Raw genomic sequence first — 13,241 nt, 5'->3', positions numbered from 1 at the left:
TTTTGAAAAATTATATCATTCAATTAGTAAGTTAAATCAGATGTTGAATGTCCAAGGGCAAATTTCTATATAAAGAAATTGTATGAAGAATTCAATCATGTAATAATTCCTACTTCTTGTAAAGCACAACTTTTTTAAAAAACCAGCTTTGATGCAAATACTAACATGTTTACGTTCAGTTTCAATTCACTTAATTTTCCTAAAGTAGGACTTTTCAGAATGAGGACTGTGATGGCTACCGCACACCCACTCTTCAGCTTTACACACTTTGGGTGGAAAAGGGGATTAAAAGATGTGTTGGAGTCGCTCAGGGGAGTGGTCTAGAGTGCTGCAAGAAGAGAGTTTGCACCTAACTTAGGAAGAGGAATTGGGAAGTAGAGGAAAAGAAGAGAAAAAGTCACCAGAAGGAGAAGGAACTCAGAGGCTCATACTTGATACTGCCCTGGATACACAGAAAATAGAGTTACCAGATTTGGCCAAGAAACAAACACAAAAAAAATAAAAAAATGACAATCACAAAAAGCAGGATACCCAATTAAATCAGAATTTCAAATAAACAAGGCATTTTTTAAAGATAAATATGTCTCAAATACGGCCTTATGACATTGCTGGGATCTCACAGTTGCATGAGACATACTTATACTAAAAAACTTTATTGTGTACTTGCAATTCCAGTTTAACTGGGACTCTATGTTATCTGGTGATTCTAACTAAAACAGCACTCAGTGAAAAAGTGAAGAAATAGTTTGGACATCCTTTGTGTGTGTCCATGACGGGCTTTCTGTCCAGAGATAGTGCATCCAAAGGCTCGTTTATCCTAGATATTGTGAGCTAGATCAGACGGTTAAGTATAGCTCACATGTGCTCCTATCCTTTGCTCCCGTGCTAAGGCATGTGTTGGAGAAAGAATCAAGAAGCACCATGGAAAGAAAGCATTGTTTGGCCTTACATGCCCTCTGTGGCAGGCTCCCATTTCTCCATCTATCTATTCCATTGTACTAGTCCCTTCAGAATTTCACTGGAATGTTATTTGGAGAAAGTATCATGGAAGTTCTGTTCCCACAGCTTCTAAGAATTGTGAACGGATTTATAGGAAGAATCTTATTCAAGAACAGACTTATCAACATGAAGAAGAGGATGAGGACTTCCAGGGAGGCTTCATGCAGTGTGCACAAGAGTCCTGTGATGGCTCTGAGGTGGGGCAACCCAGCAAGCTTTCCAGTGTACCGTGAAGGCCCCCAGCCTGTTCTATAAGCTTTTGGTTGGCAAGAGAGAGGACACTTGGAAGAAACTAGAAGTGGGGGCCAAAACTTGTATGAGTATTCCTAAACCTGAACAAGAAGGAGAAATTGTCACCAGTGGCCAGCATCGAAGTGGTGTAATTTCAGCTAGAACTCGGATGGATATTCTTTTGCTCACTTTTAGAAGAAAGCAGCCCTTCACACACTTCCTTGCCCTTTTCTTCAATGAAGTGAAGTCCAGAAATAATTCCCGAAGTTCCAGGAAGAAGTGCTGGAGGGGTGCTCCGTGGATCATGGAATTGACAGAGCCATTTTCCAGAATCCCAAAAAGCTTCACCTAATTATTGGGATGTTGGTGCTTTTGAGTGAGCAAGAGATTCAGCACACATGTGAGATGCTACAGGAGAGTAAAGAGGAATTCATTGGTGAATTCCTTGGTGAAATTCAAGAGGAAGAGGAATTGACATCAAGAGGAAGACATCAAGAGGTGACATCAAGAGGAAGAGGAATTCATTGGTGACGTTTCTGGGGGCAAAGCCCTGGAAGTAGAGATAGGAGGGGTAGAATATGTGAACGCTGATCCTGGCGTGGTGGATGTTCTTTATGCCAAAGTCCATATGAAAGATGGCTCCAACAGGCTGCAGGAATTAGTTGATCGAGTGCTGGAACGTTTTCAAGCATCTGGAGTAATAGTGAAAGAATGGAGTAGTGTGAAACTCCACACTACAGTCATGAATACTCTATTCAGGAAAGACCCCAGTGCTGAAGGCAGGTACAATCTCTACACAACAGACGGCAAATATACTAAAGCTCAATTCAATCCACATCTCTCAGAGATTAACAGTAGACATCTTTGGAAACTACACCTCTTGTGGACAAATTGACTTCTCCTGAGCTGGATCTTGGGAAGCAGGAGAAATTAAACATCCTGACAAAGTGCTGAGAGAAAATATCTTCATTTTAATTGCCAAGGAGGGATGTGGAAATTTGGATGGTAACTTTCCTGGGTGTTTCCACATGGTCACTATGGTCTTTAATGGTTGTCTGCAGTCATCAAACTATCAGCCAAGATGTTTGTGGACACAAGGAGAGCAGTGCCTGTAACCCTTGGCTTGTTCATCTCTTGCAGGGTCTACCTTTCTTTCCAAAGCTCTTCTCTGGACATGTACCTCTGAAGCCCATTGGAGCTCAGATTCACATTATTTCTTATATGCCTACTGATTTTGCTACAGCCATCAAAGTCTTGTGTATTAGTACTTTGAAAGAGAATTAAAGACACGTGGTTCTAATAATCTCAACAACAACAAAAAAGAAATCATTGTTTGATTTCCCAGTAGGGACCAATCTTATTGGTGGCACTGCCTGGAAGCCAGATCTTTACAACCCAAAGGATGACTTTCCAGTGGGAGTGAAGAGCCCTGCCTCTTGCCCAGGCTGAAGGGGCTGGAAAAGTCAGAGGAGATGGGGTGAGCTGAGAATGAGTTCCCATGGGTCAGAGGCCAGAGACAGGAAGTGGCCTCCTTTGGGAGATGCCTGGGGGAGTTTGGTATACCAGATGGGCACCCTATTGAAGACTTTTGCAACGTTAGCACTATTAACATTTTTGACCAGCTAATTGTTGTGGGGTTGTCCTGTGCATTGCAGGATGTTTGACATCATCCCAGGCCTGCAGCGAGCCAGGAGAGCTTGGTTTTGCTGTAAGTCACTGTCATTCTTGTTTAGTCAACAGTAAGACAACAAACCAGAAAGAGAACATCTGCTCTCGCATTCTTGACAAGATAATCAAGCCACTAAGGACTTAATCCCAAGCAACTGGAAGGAGGGCATGGCTGACTCATCCATTGAAGTTAGTAATTTTTATTGTTGGGCCAAGTCTTATCTCCCAAATAGGTCAACAACATTTTGAAGTCTAATTTAAAGCAAGCAAGCGAACAAACAACATCCGTCTTTCAGTCAACTTCACCTCTCTGAAAGTTTTGTTTTTATAAAAAGGATATTTTATCATTCAGATGCATTTTATTCAATAGATGCTTTTCCCAGACCAGATGGGTCCCTTCCCCCCTCACCCCCCGCCCATTCCACCATTGTGGGCTAGAGACAAAAGAAGGCTGCTGACACAATGACACACAGCGCAACCATGGGTTACTGCCTAGCGGCTCTAGTCACAGGTGTTTCCACAGAGACAAGGTTTTTGATTTAAAAGCATCTTTGTTCCCAGATTTATCCTCCGGGCTCCTTTAGAGAAAGCCTGCTTTATGAAACAAAAAACAAAGGTAAAGGCAGATAAAAGTCTGATACCATCTCTACCACCACAAAGTGGCTAGAGTAGGAAAAATGGGATACGTTACTCTAATTGTCACCAAAGATTTTAAACTTTGGCTAAGAGTCCTTCGTCTACCTTTCTAAGCAAACTTGGAGAAATCAAAGTCCCTTGGTTCTTACATTTCCACTGCTGCTGTTTGAAATGTTCCTTGTGAAGGATAATTCTCTCAAATAAATGATAAAGTGGCCTTTAGGTGGCTAAAACTCATGTGCTGAGATGGAGGCCAGGCTGAAGCAGAGGCGTCAGTGACAAACATTCCAACACAATAAAATCCAAGCTAGTGTGGCATTCTTTTTGTGGAGGACTCAATTGAAAATGTTTTGTTACATTGTTGGCAGCAGGGATGGTGCTGGTTTTTCTGGGTATGGAATGAAATTCAGAACTTCTCTTTGGATAGATGTCTTCAGTTTGCTCAAGGATAGAGTAGGAAGTTTAAGAAGAGAGAGAGAATGAAAATCTACACATACAAAGAGCAGTAAAAACAAAATCAGTCATCTTAAAAAACTAATCTCTCGTTTCAGAGTTGGAGTCTATTTTATTTCCATTAACAAGACAAAAACCAAATTATTGGCAGACAATTAGTTTTTTTTTCTCTCAAAATAGCATAAAACAAAGTCAAAAGAGAACCTTTTTACTTAATATGGTAGAACTGACCTGGAATTTCCAAGGCTAGTGCATAAGAAGCCTCACCCAGTTCTCTTGGAAGGCTTACTCTGGCGAAAGCCTCCCCCCATGCTGTAAGGAAACCCAAGCTAGCCATCTGGGGAAGATGCATGGAGAGAGAGACGACTGACCAGGTCTAACAATCCCAACCATCCCCAGCACCACACGTGTGAGCACAAAGCCTCCAGATGACCCCAGCCCCAACCTCCATCTGACCGCCACCACCCGAGATGAGATGAGACTCTGAGCGAGAACCATCAGCTGAGCCCAGTCCACCCACACAACCACAGAGACAATAATACGTATTTTTAAAGCCACTAAGTGTTGGGTGGTTTGTTGTGCAGTAATAGATAATTGGAGCTGTCCCCGAAAATAACTTCAGCTTACAGATTTGGTGGTAACCAGAGAAAAAAGATGCAGAGGTGGTTGAGGACTGACTCTGTGGATTCAAATCCTGGCCCTAGCACCTTGGACAATTACTTGTCTTCTCAAAACCTCAGCTTCTTATTTATAAAATGTGGATGATGACAATAATAGTATCTCTGAATGGTGATTGTGAGGTACAAATAAATTCATGTAGAGTACTGAACACACTGCTTGTCAAAGGGCACATGCTAAATAAATTTCATCTGCTTTTATTATTAAGTAAAATGGCCAGTAGAAACCCAAAGACTTTTGGGGAAAATAACCTGTTTACTTATTTAAATAAATGGTCTCTGCATTTGGGTAATTGGTTCTACTCTTTCCAGTGGGCTGACCAATTCTTTGGAAAAGAATCACCTCTAAGGCGGTAAACTTGGAAAAGGAGCATGCACATGCAAAGACAGTTTTGGAGAAATGATGTTCTCTCTGTCTATATGGGTGAAAAACTCAATGTTTCTTCTAAAAACCCACCAATAGAGAAGCAAACACAAACATGAGTTTTAAGGTGACTGTGGCAAAGTTAACTCTGCTGGGCCCTGGGTAATGTATATTGTACATTCCAGGAATGACAGTGCCTTGGAAATTTATTATGTGTAACATTTAATAAAGGGAAGAGTTTAACAAAACACCCTGGAGACCTACGTTCTAATTGAGTATCGACTTTGATGTCTTAGAGCAAGTCACTGGGACTCTGTCTTTTATTTCCAGCTACTATAAAACAGGATTATGAGCACAATCGGAGCACCTTCAGACACTGAAAACTAAACGGGGGCAGAGGACCTGAACACGTGGAAACTTAAAGAGAATGGCCAGAAGATGTGCTTGTTAACTCTGTTTACCTCAGGGCAGTCAGGAGTCCCGGGTTTCAGCAAGGGCAGACTGGAGAAAGAAGCACGATAATATCCAACAGGCATGGACACCTTCCAGCCTGTTACTTATTGAGGCTGGAATCTTCAGAGACTATAAAGGACCACCTTCTTATCCTCAAAATGAAGTGGTATATATGATATGTATGCAATATACCATATGGTGCATATACCACATATATGGTATATATCATGTAGTCCATATACCGTGTCCAGCTATATGGACACTGGGCTATCATTTAGAAAACTCCAATTGAAATTATACCCATGTGGCTTTGATCAAACACAAGCCTTTACAAATCAGTGGAGCCCGTGGTTGACACCTTCAGTAGATCTTTGCAATTCACCCTATACAAGTTAAGCAACGAGAATTTTCCAATGGACAGAAATGGTATGTCTGTTGGATATAATAATGACAGGGTGTCAACTGCAGAGAGCACTAGTCACATTTCACTAGGAGGGACCCCTTCCATTTTGGGAGAGTTGCCACCTCAAAGCAATTATCGACAACGACTTGGCTTTTCTCTAGTATTTATATTGGAATTCCTACCTGCTAGCTCTTGGCTAGGCCTAAATCACCTTTGTTAGCATTCTAATTCGTTCCAAATTTGGCACATTGTTTTGTAGTCTCAAAGTCATGTGTCCCCAAATCATATGTGAATTTAGAGGTCAACTGATAGGAAGGCTGGAGTAAGTAAAAGGAACTTCCACTTAAAGATCTTCTGGAGATGGTCATTGCAGCTGCAAGTGGACCCTGAGACTAGTATAGAGATTCAGAGACTGGAAGGTCACTGAAGGCAGGGCCAGAAACTTGTCTTGTTCACAGAAGAATTCCCATCACCTAGGACAGTGCCCAGCATACAACAGGTGCTCCATAAATACCTGTTGAGAGGATGGTGATTTGAAGGCAGTGTTGGTCCAGAGATGCAGCTGTTTGGTGGCAGGTGGAGATATGAAGAATGTGTGACCTTCACGGGATCTTGTATCCAAAACAATCAAGGACCAAGGGAGACAAAACAGGAGCTTCTGTAAGGTCTCTGCTATGAGCTTTGGGCCAGGGAAGGGGAACTCTAAGAGACATTGTGTTGACAGACTCCTGAGGGTCTGCTAGGTTAGGGTTCTGGTGTTTGTGAAGAGAGAGTTTCACCCTGAAGTTAAGAAATAAAGAGCACTGTTTCTTCTGGAACATGAGCAGCTCCAGAGTGACCTTGGGTGTGGGAGATGATAGCCACCGATGCCTGATGTATGTCACACTGAGCTTAGTGGAAATACAAGACCCTTCCAAATCTCCACACAGCAGTAAAGGAGCCTTTGTTTCCTAAATGGCCAAGGTAGGGTGGAAACTAGGGAGAAAGGGTATTTATAAGAGTAGACAGGCAGAGGACTTTATCATTGGGCCACCATCTTGGTTTAGCCACCAAGATACCCATAGTTCTTGTAAGAAGAAATACATTATTTAACTATGGCAAAAAAAAAAAATCTCCTTCCTCTTTAGTAGATGTGAGGGGGCTGTTTGTAAAGGGCCAGATTGTAAATATTTCCAGCTTTGTGGGCTATATGTCTCTGCAGTGACTATTTAACTCTGCATTATGGCATGAAAGCAGCCACTGACAATACAAAAAAAAGTAAGGGAGGCTATGTTCCAGAAAAACTTTATTTACAAAAATAGGCAGTGGGCCACATTTGGCCCACAGGCTTGAGTTTGCCAACCTTTGGTCTACATTCTTGCTAGTCAAAGTGACCTCCATGGGCCAGTGATGCCACCATGACCAGGAGCTTCTTAGCAATACATAATCCTGGTCCTAGACCTCCTGAATCAGAATCTGCACTTTAGCCAGACCCAGGTGATACACAGGCACTTTACAGGGTAAACAGCACTGAGTTGAATGACATAGGGTTTCCTAAGGGAATGATTCTATTTTCCTCCCATCACTGCCCCTAAAATCTACTGGGCTACATGTACCTTTCCCATCCCTCTCCCACCAGATCGAATCTCAGGCACGGGCCCTAGTTTTTCTGGTTTCTGCTGAGCGTATTACAAGTGTCTCATTTTCAGCTATTAAGAAGTCTGGTCCAATCTACATTGATATTTTGATAGCAAATGCAATTCAAAGATTTTCAGCTTTCCCATCCATCGCGCAGCCTGCTCAGCTTGGAAACCTTAGTGAAGAAAAGGGGCAGGGTCTCTTTTCCTCACTTCCATCTTTAGCCTTTCCATTTTTCAGCTGCCTGAAGCTTCTGCCTCTTCTCTCCCTTCCAGCCAGAGGAGGGAGGAATTTCAGGGAGCGAAACCTTCTTCCGGTCTGATACTCTCACAGGCTGGTGTGCGGGCCTGTTTGGGCAGTCATGTAGAAGCTGGGTCTTTCTCATGTGGGATGTGGGCTACCTCCTCCTGCAGGACCTCAGACTCTTCCTAGATCCCCGATGCCAGCCATTCTCTCTCTAGCTTGCCTCTGATCATGCATTCCCTCACAGCCACCTTGGGGCCACCACACTCTGACAGGCATGTCCTTGGGTGGATTACTCTGCTTGCGGCTCCCTGCAGCCTCACTCTCTCAGCCTCGGGATAACAGCCTCTTTCCCTACCGAGCTCTGGAGGTGTAGGCTGTGCCAAGAGCAGCCTCTGACTTTTCATCTTGAAACTTGCCCAGAAATAGGAGGGTCCGGTGCCAGTCTCTGTGGCCCAAATGCTGGGACGGGGGAAGAACAGAGGTCCCTGAGGCGAGACTGGCTTCCACTGTCGCAGGAGACAGAGAAAGCATCCTGACCATTCTCCCAAAGGGGAGAAGAGCAAACTCGTGGCCTTCTCCTGTCCTTCTGTGTGCAGCTCCCTTCTCTTAGTGCTTGGGCTCCCCTTGGGTGGTGAGTAATGATGGAGGGTCACAGGGTCAGTTCTGAGCCACTTGGCAAAGCCTTTATGGATACTCTAGCATCACCTATTGTGTTTACATCTGGGCCCCAGCCAGAAGTCCAGATGGGGAAATTCCCACGCAACAGTCTGTTAAAGCGAGTTCATTTCAGTCACTTTACACAGAGGAGGACAGCGGCCCTCAGTGAAGTTAAGTGCCTGGCACAGCGTTCCTGTCTAACATCAGAAGAGCCGAACATCTACACTCTTGACTCCAAGATGGGCCCTTCCCCTCCCAAAGAGACACTTTCTTCCAATCCTTCATTTTACATAGAAACAAATGAGCCCAGAGGTGCAAGTAAAGTTGCTTGTTTTCCAGCTAAGAAACTTGCCATTACACAATTTCTCCATATTTCTTTTCTTTTCTTTTCTTTTCTTTTCTTTTCTTTTCTTTTCTTTTCTTTTCTTTTCTTTTCTTTTCTTTTCTTTTCTTTTCTTTTCTTTTCTTTTCTTTTCTTTTCTTTTCTTTTCTTTTCTTTCTTTTTTGTGGAGTGGAAGATTCAGCAATCAGATAAATAAGGGGAAAATTTTTAATTGAATTACTTAAGAAAATTCTGCCTTTTATATATTTTATTTGTCAAGAAATCAGGAGTGAATTGACAGGGAATTTTTTTTTTTAAAGATTTTATTGGGGAAGGGGAACAGGACTTTATTGGGGAACAGTGTGCACTTCCAGGACTTTTTTCCAAGTCAAGTTGTTGTTTTTCAATCTTAGTTGTGGAGGGTGCCATTCAGCTTCAAGTTGTTGTCCTTTCAGTCTTAGTTGTGGAGGGCGCAGCTCAGCTCCAGGTCCAGTTGCTGTTTCTAGTTGCAGGGGGCACAGCCCACCATCCCTTGCAGGAGTCGAACCGGCAACCTTGTGGTTGAGAGGACGTGCACCAACCAACTGAGCCATCCGGGAGGCAGCTCAGCTCAAGGTGCTGTGTTCAATCTTAGTTTCAGGGGGCGCTGCCCACCATCCCTTGCGGGACTCGAGGAATCGAACTGGCAACCTTGTGGTTGAGAGCCCACTGGCCCATGTGGGAATTGAACCGGCAGCCTTCGGAGTTAGAAGCATGGAACTCTAACCGCCAGAGCCACCCGGGCGGGCCCCGACAGGGAAAATTTTTGCTCTATGAAAAAAACAGGTCTCCGAACAGAATATATGAAATGATTCAATTTTGTTTTAAAAATATACTCACATGCATATAAAAGTGCCTGGACTAATAATATTAGGTTGGTGCAAAAGGAATTGGGGTTTTTGCCATTTTTTAACCTTTTAAACCGCAATTCCTTTTGCACCAACCTAATACATCACTGCACACTCAGTATCACATGGCACCATTCTGTTGGGGATTTATTCCAATGCTCACGTTACTTTTATAAGAAGGCATAGGCACATATTTATTTCGACAAAATGTAGAAAGGAGGGCTGTTGGTTTTTCACTTTTGTTACTATCGATTTTCCATTCTCTCTCATTTCAGTGTTAACATAGAGGAGAGCAATAACCAGCTTTCCGAATTTGGGCAAGTTCTTTTACCTGGGATCCATAATCTATGTCATGTCAAAGAGACAACTGTAAATTTGATGAAATATGATTTTTAGGGACATGAATAATTTCAGGAACAGTGATTTACCAAAACATACATATATACATATATATGTTTTATGTATGTGTGTATATATATATATATATATATATATATATATATATATACATATATATCACTTCAGGAAGAAAAAAGCCCCAAGTATGCTTAGGTGAACATGGTGTTTATGTCGATTCTGTGATTGACAGGGCCTGAGGATTGGAATCTTCTGTGTATACAGTGAAGCCACCAGGGGCCTTATCAGCCTTCACCTTTGATCTGCAGGGGTCAAGGTTACAACTGGGAAGTTTGTTGTTTCTCCTGAAGCATTGATTTTTTTGGATTCCTGATGGCCAGTTTGAAAAATCACGAAGTCAGTCCAAAACCCACCAACAGTTTAAATTGCTATACTGAACGCTTTTAAGTGACAATCCAACTTGGCCATATTAAGATTGAGATGGGTGAGCCCCCATGATATTGAGAGGCAAGGACACCCATCTCATTACCAAACCTGAGTGCTGTTCTGCATATGTCCCACCCCCTCCCCACATACTGTTCACTTGAGCTTCATCCTAGCTGGAGAAAATCCACCTCATTTACCACTTCCAGTTCCTCCCCCACTGGCACCGACAGCCATACTTTCGACCTCCCATCCCTAGTAGGAAGCAGTCCATCCTTGTTTTGTGGTTCTTCACACTTGTGGCTGCTTATTTGCATGTACTACCTCCCCTATGATGTATACTTTTTGAGTTTGGGGACTACCTGTTATTAATTATTGGGTTCCCCAGTTTAGCACAGGGTCTGCACAAACTACACACTCAGTAGACTTCCTCTTGAAGTCTAATTATGATTTTTCTGCAAGTTTTGCGTGCACGTACTTTTAAAAAAAATTTATTAGTTTCAGGTGCACAAAACAATGTAATAGTTAGACATTTACCATTTATATCCCTCACACTGTGTCAACCCCACTCCCCCATCCACTATCCCTCTGACATCTCACTGAGCCATTACATTTCCACTGTCTCTATTCCTAATGCTGTACTCTGCTTCTTGTAACTATATACATATATATGTATATACATATATATACACACATATATATGTATATGTGTATATATAAACTTGTAGTTGGCATTCATTATTGTTCAGCTTCAGCTTCAGGTGTACAGTGCAGGGATCAGGCATCTACATCTTCCCTGAGGTGGTCTCTCTAATGAGACAAGTGTCCATCGGATACCCTACAAAATCTTTACAACATTATTGATTACATTCCCCAAATTAACTTTCGTATCCCCGTGGCAATCTTGGTGCACGTACTTTTAAAAGTTGTATACTTTCACTGGCTTGATTTGAAAAGCAGCACCCCCTCCCGCTTCCTCACTTCTTATTGCCTAATTCCCAAGGCAACAGCCTTAACTGACCACAAGTTGATCTTCCACGCCTCTAGGTTACACGCTTATGTCACCACTTCTTAATGGTTCACTTTCTGCGGTATCCGTTGGCTTCCCATTTTGGAGGTTGAGGATTGAGCTCTTGTTTATGTCACCAGCTTGTTGCCCCTGCCACATACACGCACACCTCTTATCCTCCCATCCTGGAAACATAGTCATTTGGTAACTTTTCAGATCAAGACTCAGAGTTTGCATGACCTTCACGAGGTAATACTGTTGACAACTGCGCTGGCCCAACTGTTTCTTCTCTCTGGAGGTACAAATGGTCTTTTCATTTCTCTGGCTGGCTAGGTTTTTAGGCACATATCAGATGCATTCTCAAGCGCTAACTTGATTTTACATCTTTCCTATCATTCCTCTCAGGAAGTCTATCCATTTCATCTTAGGAAATTCTCTCCCAAAGTTTCTGTCTGCTTTGTCTCTCTACCACCCTAATGTCTCCCTTCCCCAGAATATTAAGGTTTCCCTCTGCCCCTTCCTTGCCCCAGATGTTTTGTTTCCTCTGTCTTCTTTCTGTTTTACTCTGTTCTGTGCTGGAGTGTATCCCTTGGTTGATTTCTGAGAATGGGTATCCGGGACATAAGTTTTTTGAGACATCACATGGCTAAAAATGTCTTTACCCTTTATTGATAGCTTTATCTGGCTATGGAATTCCATGCCAGATGTCTGTCAAGAAGTTCAATGCCATTCTGATTCCTGATCCTTTGTGTGAAAATTGTTTCTTTTACCTCCCTGTCTCTATATACTTTGACCATCTTCTCTTCGTGCTTAATCATCTTTTATTTCCTATGTGATGTCTTGGTGTGAGTCTATCATCAAACATTGTGCTGGATACACTGGGGAACCTTTTCAAATGAGAAAATCAAGTCTCTTGCTTCTGGGAAATTTTGTTGAATTATTTATTTGATAATTTCCAACTTCCTGTTTTCATTCTCTACTTTATAAGTCCTATTTGTTGAATTTTGTGTTTGTGGACATTTTGTGTACCCTCCCCTTCATTATTTTTTCTTTTTCCATTTTCTTTAACTTTGTCTTTTAAGGCAATTTTGTGGCAGATTTCCTCAATTTTCCTTCTAATACATAAAGTCCTCTACCCATTTTTAATTGGATTCTTTTTTTAATATTTTGTTGTATGAGTTCTTTATATATTTTGGACATTATCCTCTTATTGGATAAATCATTGGCAAATATCTCCTGTTCAGTTGGTTGTCTCTTCATTTTGTTGATGGTTTCCTTTGCTGTGCAGAAGCTTTTTAGTTTAATGTAGTTCTATTTGTTTATTTTTGCTTTTGTTGCCCAAGAAGACATATCCAAAACAAATATTGCTAAGACTGATGTCAAAAAGCTTACTGCCTGTTTTTCTTATAGGATTTTTATGATTTCAGGTCTTATATTCAAATCTTTAATCCACTTTGAGCTCATTTTTGTATACAGTGATCCAGTTTCATTCTTTTGCATGTAATTGTCCAGTTTTCCCAACACCACTTATTGAAGAATCCGCCTTTCCCCTGTTGTGTATTCTTGCCTCCTTTGTCATAGACTAATTAACTGTGTGCTAAGTATGTGTGTGTGTGTGTGTGTGTGTGTGCGTGCGCGCACGTATGTGTATGTTTATTTCTGGACTCAGTATCCTGTTCCATTGATCTCTGTGCTTGTTTTTGTGCCAGTACAATACTGCTTTGATCACTATGGCTTTGTAGTATAGTTTGATATCAGGGAGCGTGATACCTTCAGTTTTATTCTTTCTCAATATTGCTCTTGGCTACTCAGAGTCTTTTTTTGGTTCTATACACATTT

At 42.0% G+C, this 13,241-nt stretch overlaps 1 pseudogene across 1 annotated transcript; it reads left to right on the top strand.

Moving 5' to 3' along the window:
• Nucleotides 1-1,035: 1,035 nt before the first annotated feature.
• On the top strand, nucleotides 1,036-2,135 carry LOC308494641 (activating signal cointegrator 1 complex subunit 1-like; annotated as a pseudogene). The gene is made up of 2 exons: nucleotides 1,036-1,666; nucleotides 1,866-2,135. The product of its transcript is annotated as an activating signal cointegrator 1 complex subunit 1-like (transcript).
• Nucleotides 2,136-13,241: the final 11,106 nt, after the last annotated feature.

Source organism: Rhinolophus hipposideros (assembly GCF_964194185.1).
Source record: "Rhinolophus hipposideros genome assembly, chromosome: X".
NCBI lineage: Eukaryota > Metazoa > Chordata > Mammalia > Chiroptera > Rhinolophidae > Rhinolophus > Rhinolophus hipposideros.
This window is presented reverse-complemented; position numbering and strand designations above follow the sequence as displayed.